Raw genomic sequence first — 19,773 nt, 5'->3', positions numbered from 1 at the left:
GAAAATGTTGAAATTACTTTAAACGACACAGAAATCCTGAAATTAGTAAAAGTTTTGCAAGCCACATTTGAGTCGAAACTAACCGACATGGTGACTGCTGTCGTATCTAACGTGCTTTGAAAAGTCGACAGTAAGATATCGGCGCTTCAGCACAAGAATGCTGCACTCAATTCTGCACTCAATTATAGAATCGTGCAACTTGTGCGTCGGGTTGACATCCTAGAAAACCAGGACGATACCAACAATTAGTACAACAGATGAAATTGTTTACGGGTCTCTGGCATCAAAGAGAAACAAGGAGATCTATGGATGCAATAGTCAAGTGTCTGTCAACCGAGATCAAAATTGATATTGATTTTCACAACATTGACAACATGCACCGTCTTGGCAAACCAAAGAAGCTTAACTTGCGCATTAGAGACATTATTATCAAGTTCACATCGTACTGAGCTAGGCAAGTCGTCTTCACTCATCGCTCTCAACTGAAACACTCGAAGATTTTTGAGCGTGTATTCATCAACGAGGAACACGTGGTGGAGAATATTACCACACAAGACGTCTTGTGAAGACAATCGGGTTTAGTCTGCCTGGACATCCAATGGCGTCATTTTGGTTAAGTAACTCCAACAAAGTACATAGGTACACCAGCGCCTATAGCATACTTATGTTTATATTGACTATATAATTTACCCACCGTTTAACAATACAAACAATATCGAAAGTGAAGTTGACATAATCGTATCGAACATTTAACAAATTACTAGTCTGATGCTGTCATGTTTGTTTATAGTAATATCTGCATTATTGAACATTTCTATATAAAGATATATGCAATTCCAAAAAAGTGTTTTAAAAGTTCAATCGAACAAAGTACAGCAACCTTTCTTAAATACGATCCTAACACATCACTTCAATCGATGCAACATTACTTTGTCACACTATTTTAAGATGGAATATAATGCACCTGAATTTGTAAAAAGATAATCTCTTATATATATAGTATCTGAGTATATCCTATAATTGTTACTTAAGCTAGTGGTTGTTATGCGTCGTTGGTGTATATATTTTTTCAGTCTCAATATTGGTACCTAGACAATATTGTAGCCTAAATTATCATCATCATTATTTCTATTTTGTTGTTTGTCGGCTTGTTTGCAACTGTTTAGATAAAGGTGCCATTATAGTGCTCATTATTACTTTTATTTCTTGTACGTCGTCTGTTGCATTTTGATTCTTATTATCGTTCTAGACAAAGGTATAAAATCTCACTGTTCATTATAAGTGGTATGTTCTCTTATGTTGGTTTATACAAATCTTGGTACTTGTTGGCTATCAATACATATATATTATTGGTCATTGCATTTCCTTGTGAAAAGACTTGTTTGCATTAATTGATGCTTATTAACTACATAGGAAGAAGTCATAATACTTACCAACTACCCACAGAGAGGTACAGTAACATTTCCATGTAGTTGTTGTTTTTATTTCTCTTGTATGTCGGATTGGTGCCTTTTCTATATAATTTTAAAACCTATGTAAAGGTACACGTTCAAACATATTGCTCCCAATTTTTTTTTCATTGTTGTTTGAATTTATTGATAATTGTTAACTACCAGAACGAAGGTGCATTTGTTCGCCGTTAGTCAACAGATAATGATGACGCTGCACCTCTCGTATAAACATTCTTCGTATCATAATTATATCACACAATTTAATTAACGTATACTTTTCAACTTCATATGGATCACCATCTATAACATAGTATGGAAATGTTTTTCAATTAATTTCCTTTTCTTCGTATTGTTGTTTTGTCACACACACCGTCCTTGGGGATCATCGATTCATTGTTGCTGCGATATTGTTTGGTAATCAGACGCCCCTCCTATTTCAGCCGGCGACAGATTATGTTTTTACCGACCAACATTCTAGATGCTAATGTTCTTATTTTATTCGCAAATTTGAAGCATCACTTGCTTAATTAATGTTCTTGGTTCTTGTTTTCTCGTACATCGTAACACTGCTTATCAGCAGATCGGTCGATATTGAGCTTAATCCTTGTCCTTCGACAATCTCTGATAGCGTACACTCCTCATTTGATTCATAAACAGCACTAACTAATAGTGGTCTGAGATCATGAATCTGAACAAACAAAGTCTGAAACCAAAACTTGACATTCTAACAGTAGAAGCCCAACCGTGCGATATGCATTTCCTTACTGAAACATGGCTATCAAGCAAAAATTCAGACGAAGATATCGAACTCCCAAACTTAAAAAAAAAAAACCATTTGGTTTTGGTGTCCGAGATACTCTGCATGCAATTCAACGAAATGATCTTCAAGTTAATCGTGTCGAAACGGTTTGGGTTGAAATACATGTATGCCACCGCAAATATCTTGTTGGTGGAACCTATCGACCTCCTAACGCAAACAACACTCGGAGCATTCACTCGACCAAGCTTACAACCAGCAAATTGACAACATACTTGTAACAGGCGATTTTAACATTAACATCAGCTTGAATTCGTCAAATAAAATGTGTAGATTGATAGACTACTTAAATTATGAACAGCTCATCAACTCACTTCACCGAGCACTCTAGTTCACTTATTGACCTCTAGTTCATCAAACACTCCAATCAAGTTATTCAAGTTTCGTCGCAGATCATTTCGTCCCAAATCTTGTCCGGTTTCACTGTCCGACCGATGCTCTCTTGAAATTCACAAAACCTAAGCAGACTTACTTATAACGCCAAATATGGTCATATGACAAAGGCGATTATGTAAAATATAACGATAAAGTCAGATCCACCGACTTGTCGAAAACAATCAAAATATAGATGCTACCGCAGGCACAACCGCTAACTCAATTTTAAAATCAGCCACTGGGAGCATTTCAAATAAAACCGTAACTATTCGTGTAGGTTATGTCTCTTGGATAAACAAAGAGGTAAAACACCGAATCAGAAAACGCAACAAGTTAAACTTTCAAATAATGTACTGACATGGGAACAATTCGAAAATATACCAACGAAACAACAAGCGTCATTCCAAAAAAAACAACATAAAAAGGAATACGAACGGAAAATAATGAACAAAATTAACTCTGATAACATAACAACTAAATTATGGTTCAAACTAGCTAAACGACTAACTCAAAAACAAACATCTTCACCAATTCCAACTCTTATTGATGGAACAACTAAGGCCACAGCAAATTGATCATTTGTTCTACGGATTTTGCCCAAAAAAAGTAGGAGCGAGCGAGCGAAAAAAAAAATACTTTTTTTAAAATTTCAGGCAATTCAGAGGCGAGCGCAAGGCGAAAATTAAAAAAAAATATAAAAAGTTTATTATTTCTTACCAAATATATCATGCAATATGTCAAGAAATGCTTTTTAATTGCAAACCTAGGTTCTTAGTTTAAATATAAATTAAAAGGTTTTGATTGTATCACATGAAAATCTGTCTCAATATATAAAAAAATGGCAATAAGATCCAGTGCTTTACTATTAAGTTCAATTTAAGCATGGATATATTGTAAAGACAACATTCCTCATAGTAACATGCAATTATTCGAAGACCAAAAAGAAAACTATTGTATTCATCCCGTAACTTAATACTATCACAAAAGAATTTTATTTAGACTAGTAAGAGTAATTCATCATTTGAGCATTTGAACCTCTTGAAGCAAATGATAAGGTTGTAGTGACTTTAACATTGAGAATTAAAAACTGAGAAATGCATTTTAGAATTTAAAAAATAACTCACGGAAACATGTTCATTTGTTGCAAGTCGAGTGTCCGTGTATTTTAATATAAGTTTTGCACTCAAAATCTGATTTAGTTATTATTTAACACTAAATTTTGAGTACAAAACAATGAATTACTTAAAACACACATAAATAATTATTGCCTTCGACGCTGTGAAACTGTTGTTGTTTACTGAAGACTATAATCCATTGACTATGACACTGATTTTCAATTAAAAATGTGTATTTTACATTAACGAAAACTGAAAGTATCCTGCAAGGTGCAAATTAATACCGGAAATAAATAACAACGGTGCGTCCTGCAAAATATTCCCGACAAAGAAGACTGTCAACAAATATCGGCTGTTTTACAGTTACCCGGACCTGATTTTTTCCTGACACGAGGAAAGTTTGCTCGCGGGGAATGAAAGCATGGAAATACCTTCAAAAAAGGGCGAAGTCGACGTTGCAGGTTTAAATTTTAAGTAAAAAAAACTTCAGAAAATAGAGGAAATTCATAAGTAAAAAAATGATAATATGCGCGGCCAAATAGTATGTGCGGGTGCAAAAAAAAGTTTTTTTTTATTTTTTTTTTCGTTTTTCGAATTTTAGGTGCGGCAAATCCGACGAACAAATGATCAATTTGTTGTGGCCTAAGGCAGAGTCTGATGAAGAAAAGACAGACCTTCTAAACACCTACTTTAGAAAACAATCAACCATAGAAACCCAGCAACATCCTCTTTTTACAATTGAAAGCATTCCTTCCACTTTCTCCTCAGAAATATTTTTGACAAGTCGGAACGTTAGAGATGCAATTTCCGGTATTGATCCTAGTAAAGCCAATGGTATTGACTCGATTAGTCCTAAACTTATCAAAGAGGGAAAATACGAACTTGTTCTGCCTCTCTCGAATTATTTTAACAAATTGTTGGCAAAGCCTACTTTCCATTCTCCTTGGAAGTTGGCGAACGTCTGTCCCATTTTCAAATAATCTGATCCATCCAGTCCCTGCAATTGTAGACCAATATCTCTTCTAAGTTGTCTTAGCAAACTCATACATATCTCTACAACTACGATGTCTTGAATATAATACTTTCATCCTTCAAACCAGTTAGGTTTCTTTAACAACGACGTCAGCAAAGCCTTAGATGAATGGAAAGAAGTGCGGGCTGTCTTTTGCGACATATCAAAGGCGTTCGACCGAGTTTGGCATCATGGACTCATTCATAAGCTAGCCATTATCTGTATAAGTGGTTCACTTCTTTATTGGTTTTCGTCTATCTTTCTGACTGCAAACAAAGGGTAGCATTATCTTACTCTGTTTCAGGAATCCTCACTATCAACACTGGTTTTCCTCAAGAATCTATCCTTGGACATTTACCTTTTTATATTCATTAATGACATTGTCAATGGCATTAAGGCAAACATCCGCCTATTCGCAGATGACACAAGTCTTTTCATTATTGTCGAAGCTACGTTACGTCTGCAGCCGACCTTAATCATGATCTGTCTCAAATATCATCTTGGTCGGAAAAATGGCTAGAAACATTAATCCATCTAATACAGAATCTGTTCTTTTTTCTCGTAAACGTCATAGACAAAATCAACCCCTACTTTATCTCGACAACGTACTCATATCAGCACTCATAAACATCTTAGGGTTACGTTTTTCTTCAAATGGCAAATGACAATCTCACATATCTTCAAACATCAACAAGGTAGGGCAAATAATTGGTATTCATAGAACATAAAACTTTGTAAGTGGCTGTATCCGTTGAGTGAACCAAGCGAGGGTGGTGATATGTGTTGCCTGAACAAAACAAGGTTGGATGTATTTGTTGACAGAACCAGGCTCGGGTGGGTATATGTGTTGACTGAAAAGAGCCAAGGTTGTTGTATTTATTGAATGTATCAAGCCTGGGTGGGTGTATTTGTTGACTGTATCAAGTCAGGGTCGGTGTATTTGTTGACTGTACCAAGCCAAGATGGGTGTATTTGTTGATTGTACCAAGTCAGGGTCGGTATATTTGTTGACTGAACCAAGCAGACTCGGGTATCTCTGTACTCTGATCAAAGCAAAGTTGGGTGTATTTGTTGACTGAACAAAGCCAAGGTGGGTGTATTTTGTTGACTGAAACAAGCCAAGGTGGTTGTATTTGTTGACTTACCAAGCTAGGCTGGGTGTATTTGTTCACTGAACCAAGACAAGGCTAATGTAATTGTTATCTGTACCAAGCCAAGGTGTGTGTATTTGTTGACTGAGCCAAGCAAAGGTGTGTAAAGGTGTTGGGTGGTATTTTGTCGACTGAACCAAGCCAAGGTGAGTATATTTGTTGACTGAACCAAGCCAAGAGTGGTATTTTGTCGACTGAACAAAGCCAAGGTGAGTATATTTGTTGACTAAACAAAGCTAAGGGTGGTATTTTGTCGACTGGACCAAGCAAAGGTGAGAATATGTGTTGACTGAACAAAGTCAAGGTGGGTGTATTTGTTGATTGTACCAATCCAGGGTCGGTGTATTTGTTGACTGAACCAAGCAGACTCGGGTATCTATGTCCACTGATCAAAGCCAAGGTGTGTGTATTTGTTGACTTACCAAGCTAGGGTGGATGTATTTGTTCACTGAACCAAGACAATACAAATGTAATTGTTGTCTGTACCAAGCCAAGGTGTGTATTTGTTGACTGAACCAAGCAAAGGTGTGTAAAGGTGTTGGGTGGTATTTTGTCGACTAAACCAAGCCAAGGTGAGTATATTTGTTGACTGAACCAAGCCAAGAGTGGTATTTTGTCGACTGAACCAAGCCAAGATAAGTATATTTGTTGACTGAACAATGCCAAGGGTGGTATTTTGTCGACTGAACCAAGCAAAGGTGAGTATATTTGTTGACTGAACCAAGCCAATGGTGGTATTTTGTCGACTGAACCAAGCAAAGGTGAGTGTATTTGTTGACTAAACCAAGCCGAGGTTTGTGCATTATTGACTGAACCAAGCCAAGTGCAGCACAGTGTATAAATTATATACTATATGAAAGAATAGGCATGTTTATCAAGGATAATTAAGCATTTATTATAGTGTCTGTGTGGTTTTCAAGTGTTTCAAGTGTCAGCGAAGCAGAGAAACTGCCGGTGGTACCTTTTCCCTTCCCTTTATGAACGAGTTATTTTTTTGTTTTGGATTGTTCTAGGAACTGTCCTTCCTGCATCATGTCCTTGAAGGGGATCATAGAAAACTTGTGAATTTCATTCAGATCTTAAAACTAAGGCGGTCCGCCATATATGATTTCATTAGCATCAATGATTTTTTTTCGATCTGTTCGTCGGTGGTTCATGAGATAAGCGTCCATGAGTTGCTCTTAAAGGCTGACGGATTCCACTTAGGAACTAACCAGTTCGGATTCCTTGCATGGGTTTATAGCGAGTCAGATGTTTTGGACCACTAAGGCTTTTCAGTTTCTGAGAAACGCCTTTTTAGCAGCGTTAAGGCGTTTAAAGTGTTCAATGTCGTTTAATGTATTCCGGTTAATCCTTGTATTGACTAATAATCGGTGTTCGTTTGCAGTTGAGTAATGTTAATTTGAAATGCTAGGGAGTTACAGGGTGATTCTCCTTCAACCCATAGCTAAATACAGGTCGGTGTCTTCGAAAGTTCAGAGGTGCGTCTTTGATGACAGCAAATGAATGACAGGGGGTTGTAGCTTATTATGGCACATGCTTGGTCAGAGGTTAGATGATACGTGTGGTCGATTTTACTAGCTAGCACGTTTACATGAAATATATGTATTGATGGGCAACAGGACTATATAAACCTCTGGGTGGCGCTGAGGCAAGCTTTTGTATAATTTTATGCATGTTTCACATCAGGGACCCTTTTTCCAAATTTATGCAATGCTTACAAAAAGTTGAGACATGAAACTTTGCAGGCATGAAGAATGAAGGTTAAAAAAAATCCTTTTTTGTTTTTGAAACATTACTAGAAACATGACTTTGAGAAAAATATCCAACTGTCAGATTGAAAATTTTAATTTGCCGGGGGAGTTGCTAATTGATGTTCTGGGGGTTATGAACTCTCTGTTTTAAACATTACCACGTGCTGGTGTTTACATCCCTAGCAGCTTGCTTGTAGCAGACGACATGTCTCACTATCAAATATTGTAGAAACAAATGTGAACAAACCTTGATAAGTTTTTATTCCACCTGCATATCCAAAAATTATTGATAGATTTCATCAGCTTCATATGCTGCATTTTAGTCTAATTGTTTTCTATGATAGTAACACTTTTTCCTTTTAAAGCGTTACATAATTAATAAGTCTGGTGAATCTTTCCCAGGTTTAAATATGTAACATTGTTTTCATATTTGTCGTTTTAAAAAATAATTATGAACCTCATTGCTTAAATGTTAGTTGCTCCTTCGCTTTTTTATCAAAAGCTTTGTCATCATTACAAATGTTTATATCCCAGCCAGGTAAAGTGAATATCTCCTATTGTTCTTCAGTCATGTAAACTATATATATCTCTTTGTCCTGATTATTTTGTTCCATATTTTGAGACTTCTTAGTCTGCCCAAAGTTATTATTATAAAGAAAGGCAGTACCTAGTTCCATGTCTTGCAAATGTTCATGTATAACTGTGTTTGAGTTCCTTCCTTTTTGACTCAAAATGTGCATTTGATTTCCAGTTATCAATACACAAACCAGATTCCAGCCAGTGACATTTTAATTACCAATTAAAGGTGTCAACACTATCTGAATTGTTTCCTTGCTGAAATCGTTTACAACAAGGTATATTTGTACTAGGGTCGTGGATGCATTCAATAAAGCATTATTATTGTACATCTTGACAAAATAATTAGTTTTGGATTCCAGACTAAGAATAAACTTTGCTATTTTGGACTGGAATGAGAATGTTGATTCTAAACATTTGAGAGGGATGTCCCATGCAGAAAAAAATATTTAGTCTAAATAACAAAATGCCAGTCAGGAACAAGAAAACGATCATTTCAAAGAAAACATCTGTTAAAGATGGCTTGGTCATCTTTATTTAATATAGAAGATTGTAGTGTGGGGAAATACATCGTCTGCTCTGATCAGCCCTGTTTGTTTACATTTCTCTTGTGTGTGCTAAAGATAGAACCCTGAGTTAAACAGACAGGTACATAGCTGAGGAAATTTACAATAAGCCACTCCCCATTTACTCGCTGCCGAGGCAGCGAATGTTGCCACTTTAAACGTCCGTTTAAAGATATCATTGTTCACGTAGTGCATAATGTGAAAGGTATACTTGTTCAACTATGAAACAATTGCACGGCGGTGACCTTTTAAGAAGATTGTTTACATTAAATGTCAATAATTTGCATGTCGATTGACGTGTGCAACAATAGCTAAACACCGTACAGCTTGATTTTGTAAATAGGACATGCTGTTTATTAAACGTGTTTCATATGTTGGCGTTTGAGGGTAGTAGACAGTCCTGCGAATTTCTGCAGATTGTTATCTGTTGTTCCTTTAACAGTTTGCAAAGGTGTGGGATAACGACGTACATACCTTCGACGTTCCATGTCGTCAAGTTATGAGCGTAGGGAAATGTAAGAACTTGTTAGAGTCATTACCGTAGTTATCAAAGTTGCCATGGAGACGTTCACGTCATGCATTTTATTCGGATTTTCAGCCAGGGCCAGCAGGACATTCCGTTGAAGCACAGATTTGGGTCCATGAGGACGTAGACCAGATCTTCACCGCCGGCCCCCTTTGCGACTTGGCATTTAGTCCAACGATGGTAGATGGATTATGCAGATTTATAAGAATTTGCAACTCCTGTAAGAACTCGTGTTGTTGCTGTCCATGTCTTTTCCAGTAATAAATCTGCCTTCACGTTCACAGTCACCTACTTGTTCTTCTTGGACGACGATGTCCTGTCTTCCGCGAATGTGTCTGGGTCAACAGTGCGTGAGCAATCAGTGTGCATTCAACGTCATGGACACATCTAAGGATGGAAACTTGGGTTAAAATGATGATAATCTTAACATACTCACGACTTGCCAACACTGGTTCCGATACGCCAATGTCACCTTCAGGCATGTGTTCATGGTTTTAAACATTTTCTAACAATACAATTGAAACTATAGAGACAAGCCCAGAAGCCAAAATATTAACTTTAACACTGTAAAGACGCCAAGTGTACAGAGGTTCAATGCCTATCAGAGAATCAAGGTGGATGCCATTGTATTGTAATTCGCGCATAAACGATCTAGCGGTGCACCATTTGGAACACTTCCAATGGGCTTTTTTCGGATTTGGCCGCTTTTTGACATGATGTCTTATCACAGGCCTTTAAGCACTTACCTGCTTGACAGATGTAGGCTTACCCTCAGTTTTTTACACTCTACAATGACAATTACCAAGGCTAAACCCATGTTTACTAAATTTTTTAGTTAAATGATGATGTAATCAATCTGTATGCTAAAATCTGCTGAATATACAGACGCGCTTAGAAACATCCTCAAATTTTAAATGAAACTATTTCAAAAATACGTTAAACTTTAGTTCTTAATAATAATTCGCCAGGCAAAGTACACCTTATATCGTACAGGTACGAGAGAGCGTCCGGGATGTCTATCTTTAACTCGAATTTGAGTTGCATATAACCCAGAAAGTAAAGCATTAAAATTGGGGTTATTTTAATTTTAATACCTTACTTTCAGCAAATCTTTGTTACATACATGATGTACCACTTTGTATTTTTATGTTTACCATGTACTAGTAATTGAAAACCGTTCCTTTTGTAAATATAGTATGACAGCATCAATATTTTCCTTATAAATAATTACAACAGTTTATAACATAAATCCAAATCACTATTCTTCAACCATGATCTATACGTATCCCTTTTTTGAACTTTTAGTAAAGAGCAAGTTGTTCAGTATGGTTGCCGCCATCTTGAATGAACTACTTTCGCGTTGCTTTCGGAGAAATCTCTGTCAATATGCTGATATGATATTGCCGATTTTTGAGGTTTTCATTGTGATCTCTCTCTTTTTAGCGCTTCGATTCTTGAGCCTTCGTGGCAGTCATATAATTTAGACTTTCGCCTATCTATACACAACATTTTAGAAAGCATTTCATTCATTGAAGTAGTGGTTAACGTTCTATTTTTACGGAAACTCACGAAAGAACATTTTTAACGGAAGGACCCATTTTTTCGACTCTAGTATATAAGCTCGAGCTTGCAGGCGATCAAGGACTCTGGCAGCCATTTTCACAGCAAGAAGCTGAACTTTCATTTTTTGTTATATTTATCTAAATTTAGTATAGAAGTATATTATAAGTAGGAATTAAGTATAGCAGTCATTGGTTAAATTCTTTTAAACCAATTTCAATAGAATTAAAGTATTTTTAAAGAATAATTTGGCTTAAAACTTTCAGTGAGAGAGACAGAGATAATTTTCTATTTTAATTCAGGGGTTACAATAATGAATGCTGGTAATCGTCGGTGAACGGCGGTGAACGCTGGTCCGAAGATGATCTCTAAGATAAATATATATCTATTGGACATGCACAGATGTCATTGAAGAATTCACTTTTGTAATTAATAAATCTTTTCTAAAATTCGGTAAATGTCTATATAAGCAAACAACAGGCATTCCAATGGGTGCTAACTATGCACCTTTTCTTGCAGACCTCCTTTCATACCACTATGAACGTGAATTTATGTCTAGAGATTTGGCCCTTGTTGATAAATTCAATAACACTTTTAGACATATTGACGATATTCTAAGTTTGGATACTCCGGTATTTACAGATAATATCAAAACGATATACCCTTCACAATTCTCAACTCAACTCAACTCATCTTTATTTCCACCATTAACGGTGATATTCATATTATGTACAAATAGTTACTATGAAGGCATGATATCTATATATATATATACATGATATATGTACATACACAAAAAATTAGCATATTATATCAACATGCATATTGAGATTGTGTTTGTATCCTTTGCATCAAACTTAAGGTATAAGTATTGTATCGAACACAATTATGCACTATTCACGAGACAGTTATAAATAAATACAAACAATCGTCTCAAAAATTGTTTTCGCACTGCTTGGTAATTCTGTACACTTAGTTCTGCCCCAAGAAGTGCCAAGTAAAACATTACGCTATCCATTGACAACAGTTCTTGCGCAAGGCCCATGTCCATTTCCATGACGTCAGTGATTAGACGCCACCTTTCACGCTCATGTTTGGTGCACCCGTGAATGAGGTGTATATCCAAATTGTCAGTAACTGTTTGACATCCATGACATCGTTGTGGCAATTGTGGTGGCCTTTTGCACCACAGTTTTGCAATAAACATTCGAACATGTTTATAACAGTTTAAGTCAAATATATCATACACTGTTGCTCTACCTACACGCGGTTGCAAAATTCTGAATAGACTAAAATCCTCGTCTGACAAAGTTCGTGATGACCATAATGAGGTATCTTTCAATGAAGCAATAGTTTTAACTGTATGTTTCCATTGACGTCTAGAGGGAATTCGTTCTGGATTAACTAAAGCATTGTTGATAAAGCTTTGAACTCCATATGTACATAGGATTTTACATATATCAGGAATAAAACCTAAAGAAACATTTCTATCTGTTACAAACTGAAAGTATCGTCGTAGAAAAATACTCTTAGTGGTGCATTTAGAGTCTAGACAAAGTATCAAATGTAAGAAAAGAAATTTCTTAATGATCACCGATGAATACAATTTATGAAGCCCAAGCATTGATTCACACATATCAGATCTCATGCGAAAATGAAATCCCTGAATTTTCTTAACCATAAAATGCTGTAAGCGATTAACTGAAGCTTTATCGCTTTGTACAATATTATTCCATAATTCACTACAAAAGAGAACAATTGGCATTATGATTTTAACATAGAGATTAACCGAAACTAATGGATTAAGACCATGTGGATGTACACCTTGAGCAGTCATTGCAAAAAAATGCATTTTTAGCTTTTTGGCATCTCTCTTCAATTTGTGCTTTGCACTTCATGTTAGAAACTTGTTTCACACCCAGGTGGCTCGCACTATTAGTTTGAGGGAGTATCTGGTCACCATACATTATTGCAACTTTGGGTGGATCACGTTTTCTTGTAAATACGATTATTTCTGACTTGTTTACATTCATGTCTATTCGCCATAACTTACAGTAGCGATATACAATGTCCATCATTTTCTGAAGATTCAAGGGAGATAACGCCAACAGGGCAATATCATCGGCGTTTGCAGGATTGCCGGACTGGGTTGAAAGAACACAACAGTCTTTGTTACTGATCTCAAGATCTTTCAGAAGGTTGTCGACGTAGATTAAATAGTAAAATGTAGATAAAACACCTCCTCGGCGAACTGATTTTTGTATGTTGATGCTATCTGATGTATCGCCATTAAGCTTAACAACGCATTTAAGATTGCTATAAGATGCTTTAAGTGTACGGAGGGCTTTTCCGACAATTCCAAACTGGCCAAGCTTTAAGAACAGTCCATCATGCCACACAGCATTAAACGCAGCCTTCTGATCAAGCATGCCTACGTACACGTTGCTGTTTCGTTCTATTTGTTGATAAATAGTCTCTTGTAGATTAAACTCGGTGGTAACACAGCTGAGACCCTTACGGAAACCTTGTTGTTGTTCATTGGGAAAGTTTATGTGCTGCGATTTTATAACGTCATTGGTTCTGCTAAGTATAACCTTTTCAAATAGTTTGCTTAAACATAGACTGAGGGAGACGGGCCTGTAACTGCCAGGGTCGGTATTGTCTTTGCCTTTGCCTTTGTAAATAGGGATAAGAAGGCTGGTGCTCCATTTGTGAGGTGTTCGTTCGTTGTACAGCACGGAGTTGAAAAGAATAGCTTATGCTCTTGTCAATACTTCACCACCATGTTTTATGTGCTCATTTAAAACGTTATCGATTCCGGGGCTTTTACGAAGTTTCAGGCTTCTCACTGCGCTGGTAATTTCTTCGTTTGTAACTTCTTTCGTAATTTCTAGTGACATTGTTATATCGTTATCTTCCCTTAAAAATGTTCGTAAATCTTCGTTATGTTTTTCATTCTTATTCACGAATTTATCTTCAAACACCATGGTAAAATATGTTTCAAAACCTCTTATAACGTTCTTATTTGTGTATGTTTTGTTATCAACAGATGGTTCGTTACACATTAATGGTTTTTTACCGCTTCGTTTTCGGAGTAGTTTCCAAAATAATCGGTAGTCTAGCTCTGCAGCCATGTTCAGGTCATCAATAGCTTTGTTTTCAAATTCGTTTTGTTTACAGCGCTGAACTCGTCTAAATTCCCTTTTAGCGGCTTTGTATCCATAAAATGAATCGTTGATATAGCCTCTCGGTCTACCCTCATTGATCCATAATCGGCGTAGATGGCGCGCCTTTGTGTGGGCGGCTTTTACTTCTTCACACCAGTAGGGTTTCGCCCTTTTATTATATTTGCTTACTGGAAGAATACTAGCTGCACGGTGTATTGCATTAGTTATTAATTCGTTAAGAAAGTCTGGACAGCATTTTGTACTTTCAACTATGAGTATACAGTTCAGTTCATTTTGTAACATATGTTGATAGCTATGATAATTTTCAATTGTACATTTATTCCAAGCAACGTTGACACGTAGTGGTGGATCCGGTTTTCGGATAGGAGTCATACTCACACTGCAGACTAGTGGCAAGTGGTCTGATGTCATAATGTTTGCACTGTCTTCAATTATAAAGTTAGTACACAAAGTAACACATGATGATTCAAGCAATATGTGATCGATTACTTTCCCCGTTGGCACAAACGTACCGACATATCTATTTCCACGTACATGTTGTAATGATACCAAGTTATTGTTCATTATTAATTCTGTCAGCAATCTGGACTTGGTGTTAGCACTCTTGAACTCATGGTTTCCAATTAGCTGTCCATTGAAATCCCCTGCTAGTAAAACGTCCCCAACCTGGGTGTAATAGGCTATTAATGACTGGATTTCACTTAAAACCGACTTATAGTATTCTGTGTTGTAACACGATGGCATATACACACAAAACATATATAAGGGCAATCTATCATGACATTTAAACTCAATTCCAAGTATACGATGGTTTTCCTTATAAGGTAACTGATTTATGCTAAATGAGAGTGATTTCGTAAACATAATCGCTGTGCCTGCTTTTCCGCACATAACTGGACCAAAATTATCTACATTTTCGTCAGTATTAACATAACAATCGTAATCTGAGTGAATGCTATTCATAAACATTGCAGATCTAGGTAAAAGTTTATGCTCATTTATAAGTGCAATACCTACGTTATTCTGATCTAACATTTTTGCTAAAGGGTAGGCTGATAACATAACACCCCTACAATTCCAACAAAGAAGATTCAATGACATAACATAGATTAAAATAAGAAGGTGCGCAAGCATCGTGAACCTAAACATAATTCAAATTTGACACTATACATAAATATATAAAATATCAAAAAGCACAGATCACTCTAGTATGACGCAGGATTCCAATCGTCAGTGTCCTCTTCCGGTTGTTGTCTATCCCGGTACGTGTGTCGCTCCTGGTTGTCACTGTAACTGTTATCATGGTTACGCCAAGTATCGTCACGCATGCTTCCTCTGCGGTCACTATATCTATCGGACTGGTACCGATCGTTAGATGCCGATTTAAAGTGATAACTGTCATCTTCGTAGTCATCGTAGCCATCATAACTGTCATTACGCTGGTATTGGTAACGGGATCGCGAGTGTATATTTGATGTTCGCTCGCGAATATGGTCTTCTTTGGACTTCCATTTTCTGTAAGAAATGCCGTCAGGCCAGAAATACGCGTCGTCAATAATTGGTTCAAGATCCTCTGGCACGTTAACTTTCGCCGATGAGCCAAATCGGCCATGGAAGACACGAATGTAGGATACATAAACATCGTTGTCCTTGAAATACGTGTATATATCATTCTCCGTGGTCCTATGACCAATGTTCCCGATGTAGTACGAGACGTTCTTTCTCCTTCTGGCGGCAGTGAAACCGGTATGTTCACTGGACCCTTTTTTCCTGACGTTGCGCGCGGACGTTCCAGTGAAGCTGGAGCTGCTGGAGCCTCTGCACTTTCCACTGGTTTATATGCATGAGTGTCGTTGTTACTACTGCTTGACTTGACTGGTTTATCGACCACGTTTGCAATAGCTTCCGGCTTCTGATTATTTGACACAGTCTTGTTAATGATCTTATTGGCCGTAAACGATTCTTCTCAGTTAATACCGGACTGTAAGACACATTATGAGCAGTCACTGATTTGGGGCGCGGGCTTGTTGTAACATCGGCCGTCTGCTGCATGGGTTGGCATTTGATAGCGTCTGAGTAGGTCTTTGGTTGCTGCTCGGGTAGTTCGTGGCTAGCCTCTACAAGTCTCTTATTTACAGTGGCAATCGCAGACCCCAGTCCATCAACATCATTTTGAAGCTTGTTTAACTGCGAATCTGCAGTTGATTCAGGCAATCTCGCTAACACACTTATCATTGTCCCATTCAGAACCCTATAACTACTCACAATGTTCGAAACATTAGATTGGATGGTTTTGGGAACCGCAGAGTCAGATGATTGCTGTTTAGATATTTTCAGAACTTCAGTACTTAGGTTTGTTACTAAGGCGAGGATATCTGGTTTGGTGACTTCTTGCTGCGTAAGGTCATTATCGATAATGATAGTTTCATGAGAGGCAGTGTTAGCAAATACGTCGTAAACATCCTTCGTGTTCTCTCCGGAGATGTATGCGTTAAGTACATAGCAGTCTATAGCACACTTCCGTTCTCGTGATGTCTGCGAGGATGTTTTACGATTTATAGCGGGTCTGTGGACATCCGGGTAGTTCGCGCGCTCTGTCGGCGAGTACATTCCTGTAGCTGTCAATGCGACGATAATTGTTGTTACAAACGCTTAATAGCTGTCTAACATAGTCGTCTTTAGCTAAGTCAGCTAGTTTGCTGTCCATGTCTTGGAAAACCCGTTGGGGTAGAAACGTCCGGGAGCAGTCTTCATCTTCGGTGATACAGCTATCATCGTCCCACAACGAATTATTATGGTTCCCACTGTTACATTGTTCTTGCTTAATACGTATTAAGCTGCTATTTATCAACGTCTTTGGGTCGGTTTCATCCATGTTTTCATGCCGTTGCGTTTAACTGCAAGTTGAGCTCTTAAGTACTTCATAATGATAGTAATTGGTAACCGTTAATTGAATGGCAGTGAAATTCCCGTTACATTAAACGCTCTGCTGTCCATTCAAGCGTGACGATTTTTCAATCATATTAGGTGAACACGGTGAACACTTATCACCTTTACAAGTGACACAAAATGGCTCTTTCAAAAGTACATTGGAAACAAAGAGATTTACTAAAAGGTTCTGTATCTCTGCTATCAATTAACAAAATGCGTTGATATTTCTGCGAAAGTTAGATGACTCACTGATTGTCCTAAATATCCAAACACTTTTGCTTAATTCACAATTTAAAGCCCATTATTTAAACTAAATCGGGAGAGCACTTTTTATGCGTTTTGCTTACACCGGAACCGGAACAACCATGATAAACGTGATGAATTTAATTTCAAAATATTTTAATTACCCTTCTTTAGATGGAGACCTTCCTTGTTCACCATCATATGATATTTTTATTGCACAGTTGATACGATTCGCTAGAATATGTACAGATTTCAAAAAGCTCTCGCAGAAAACTTACGACGGAAAAACTTCTTAAACAAGGTTTCAAAGAGCATAAATTAAGGAAAACTTTGTATAAATTTGTAATGATCATTATTATATTATATCAAAGAACAATAGTAGTCTTTAATCGCTGATTGTTAATATTATTGCTCCGATTTTCATGGTAATGTTTTAAAGAAAATTCGTAAAATTAAAATGTTTCCAGCAGGTAGTTTGGCAGATAGACTCAATGAATTGTTTGGATTTTGTTTCAATCGTGGTTAAATGGCAATACCTTGAAAAGTACTTGCCTCCTTGTTTTTATGATGAATTCCGCATACAAATGATAAGGTTTAACATGGCGTCCTTACATAACTAAACTTTCAGTGCTTAGATCTTATTAACATTTTGCAGATTCATGTTATCTTTAAAAACGTGTTTTTTTTCTGCTGGCTGAGGATTTTCCAGCGTGAGACGCCTCTTTTATTTAAAAGTTTACTTAGGTAATCATTTGAAAGAAAACTTTACCTAATACATGTCGTTTTTATTTTTAATATTTTTTTTTGTTCGTGGTACAATGATGCTTTTTATTATGAAACTCTATGTTCACACAGTTTTAAACTTTTTTTGCGCAAGCAGACTGTGTGTGATGCTCAAAGTTCCAAACAATAACTGAATCGTATATTTGAAAAGTTTTTGCATTAGGTACCCTGATGTGTATTCCTTCGTCTGCAGATAGAGTTTGGAAGCATTCAAGTATTTGGGGTTTATCGATTTGTTTATTATTGTTCGTTTTTTATTATAAAATTTCCTCTAGTTTATGCATTCTTTAATAATACTTACATATTAAATCTAAACTTTATTCAGGATTGTTGGGATAACAGTGAGGTTGTGCACGCTAACTGGTTTAAACCCCCAGTCAATTTTCATTTTACTGAACGTTCCAAGGTGGTGCCTAACAATCGTTGATAAGCACACCTAGTTTTTATATAGTATATATGCACTGTGTTGTTTGTGTAGTTTTGTGCTGTTGTTCCATGTTTCTTGTTTGTGATTTTTTGGTTTTGTGTTATATGTCTTTGGTGTTTACCCTGTGTCATTAAACGGGGTTTACGTTTAAATGTGTGGCTACTGAGCTTGTTTCTGTAGTTTTTGATATAAATATTAAACACGATCGAAGGTCTGTAGCGTTGGTCTCGAGTATCCGTTGCCTTCGCTTCGTTCCTGTACTCCGTTTTCTGTGAGTTCCACAGCAGTTCGTTTTCGCGTACAACTCCACCAGACTATCCTATACCCGTGGTCTCTGATCCTGTAGTCCTTTCTCTGCGTCTTCCGTCTCATTGACATGGTCGGAGCGAACACATTGGTGTACTCATGGTGTGTCACACTTAGGACGAGCTCTTCCTCGTGGTGTTCTTCTTCGTCCAAGGACATTGACAGAGAATGGGAATTTGCAGTCTTCATACTTGAAGCAGGTCAAGCCCCTTTTACTACTTATATCCTTAGCAGCAGTCGCCCTACTAAAATCTTCTATGCCTCTTGACGGTATGATGTGCACTGTTCAGTATCAAGAAGAACAACTAAATCCACAGTGATTTTTCTGAGTTATATACCCGTTTGAATATGAGACCCAGAACACCACCAGCGCGATAGTCAGTTGTAAGTCACACGCTTAACACGCTCGTCTAACGTTGACTTATCGTTCGTCGCGAGTCAGTGACACGTCAGCACACGCTAGTTTTAAGAGGTGTGTTACTTGGATTTTGAAATTGAGAAATTGAACGATTAATCATTTTTAGAACGTTCATAGAACGCAAACTACAACGTTATGTAGTGGCTGCCACATTACTGTAAACATTATTTTTCCGTCTCAACGTAATTGATATACAATCGATTAAGGTGATCAAGTGTTCCTTCCTGTCTTGTCAAAATATTATAATAATTTAGCACATTTACAGCCTCAACCTTAAATTTTCTATGTTCTGAAAACATAAACAAAACAAAACTATTCATCGATCTACCCACCATATCTAACTCATCCTAGAGCCCTAGAGGGGAAACCATTATTGTTTTGTATCTAACCCGACTTTATATTTAGGTTTACAAATTAATGTATTTAAAAAGTGCTTCGAACAGATCTAGAAAGAGGCCACAGCTGCCTTAAACCTGATTTAAAACCTGTTATTATATGTTAATACTTAGATAGCAGCCAAATTTGTTATGGTGTAAATTTCAGGTTTGAATTATATGTGTTAGGGTTCCTTTGA

The sequence above is a fragment of the Mya arenaria genome, chromosome 4, assembly GCF_026914265.1.
Source record: "Mya arenaria isolate MELC-2E11 chromosome 4, ASM2691426v1".
Classification (NCBI taxonomy): Eukaryota; Metazoa; Mollusca; class Bivalvia; order Myida; family Myidae; genus Mya; species Mya arenaria.
This window is presented reverse-complemented; position numbering follows the sequence as displayed.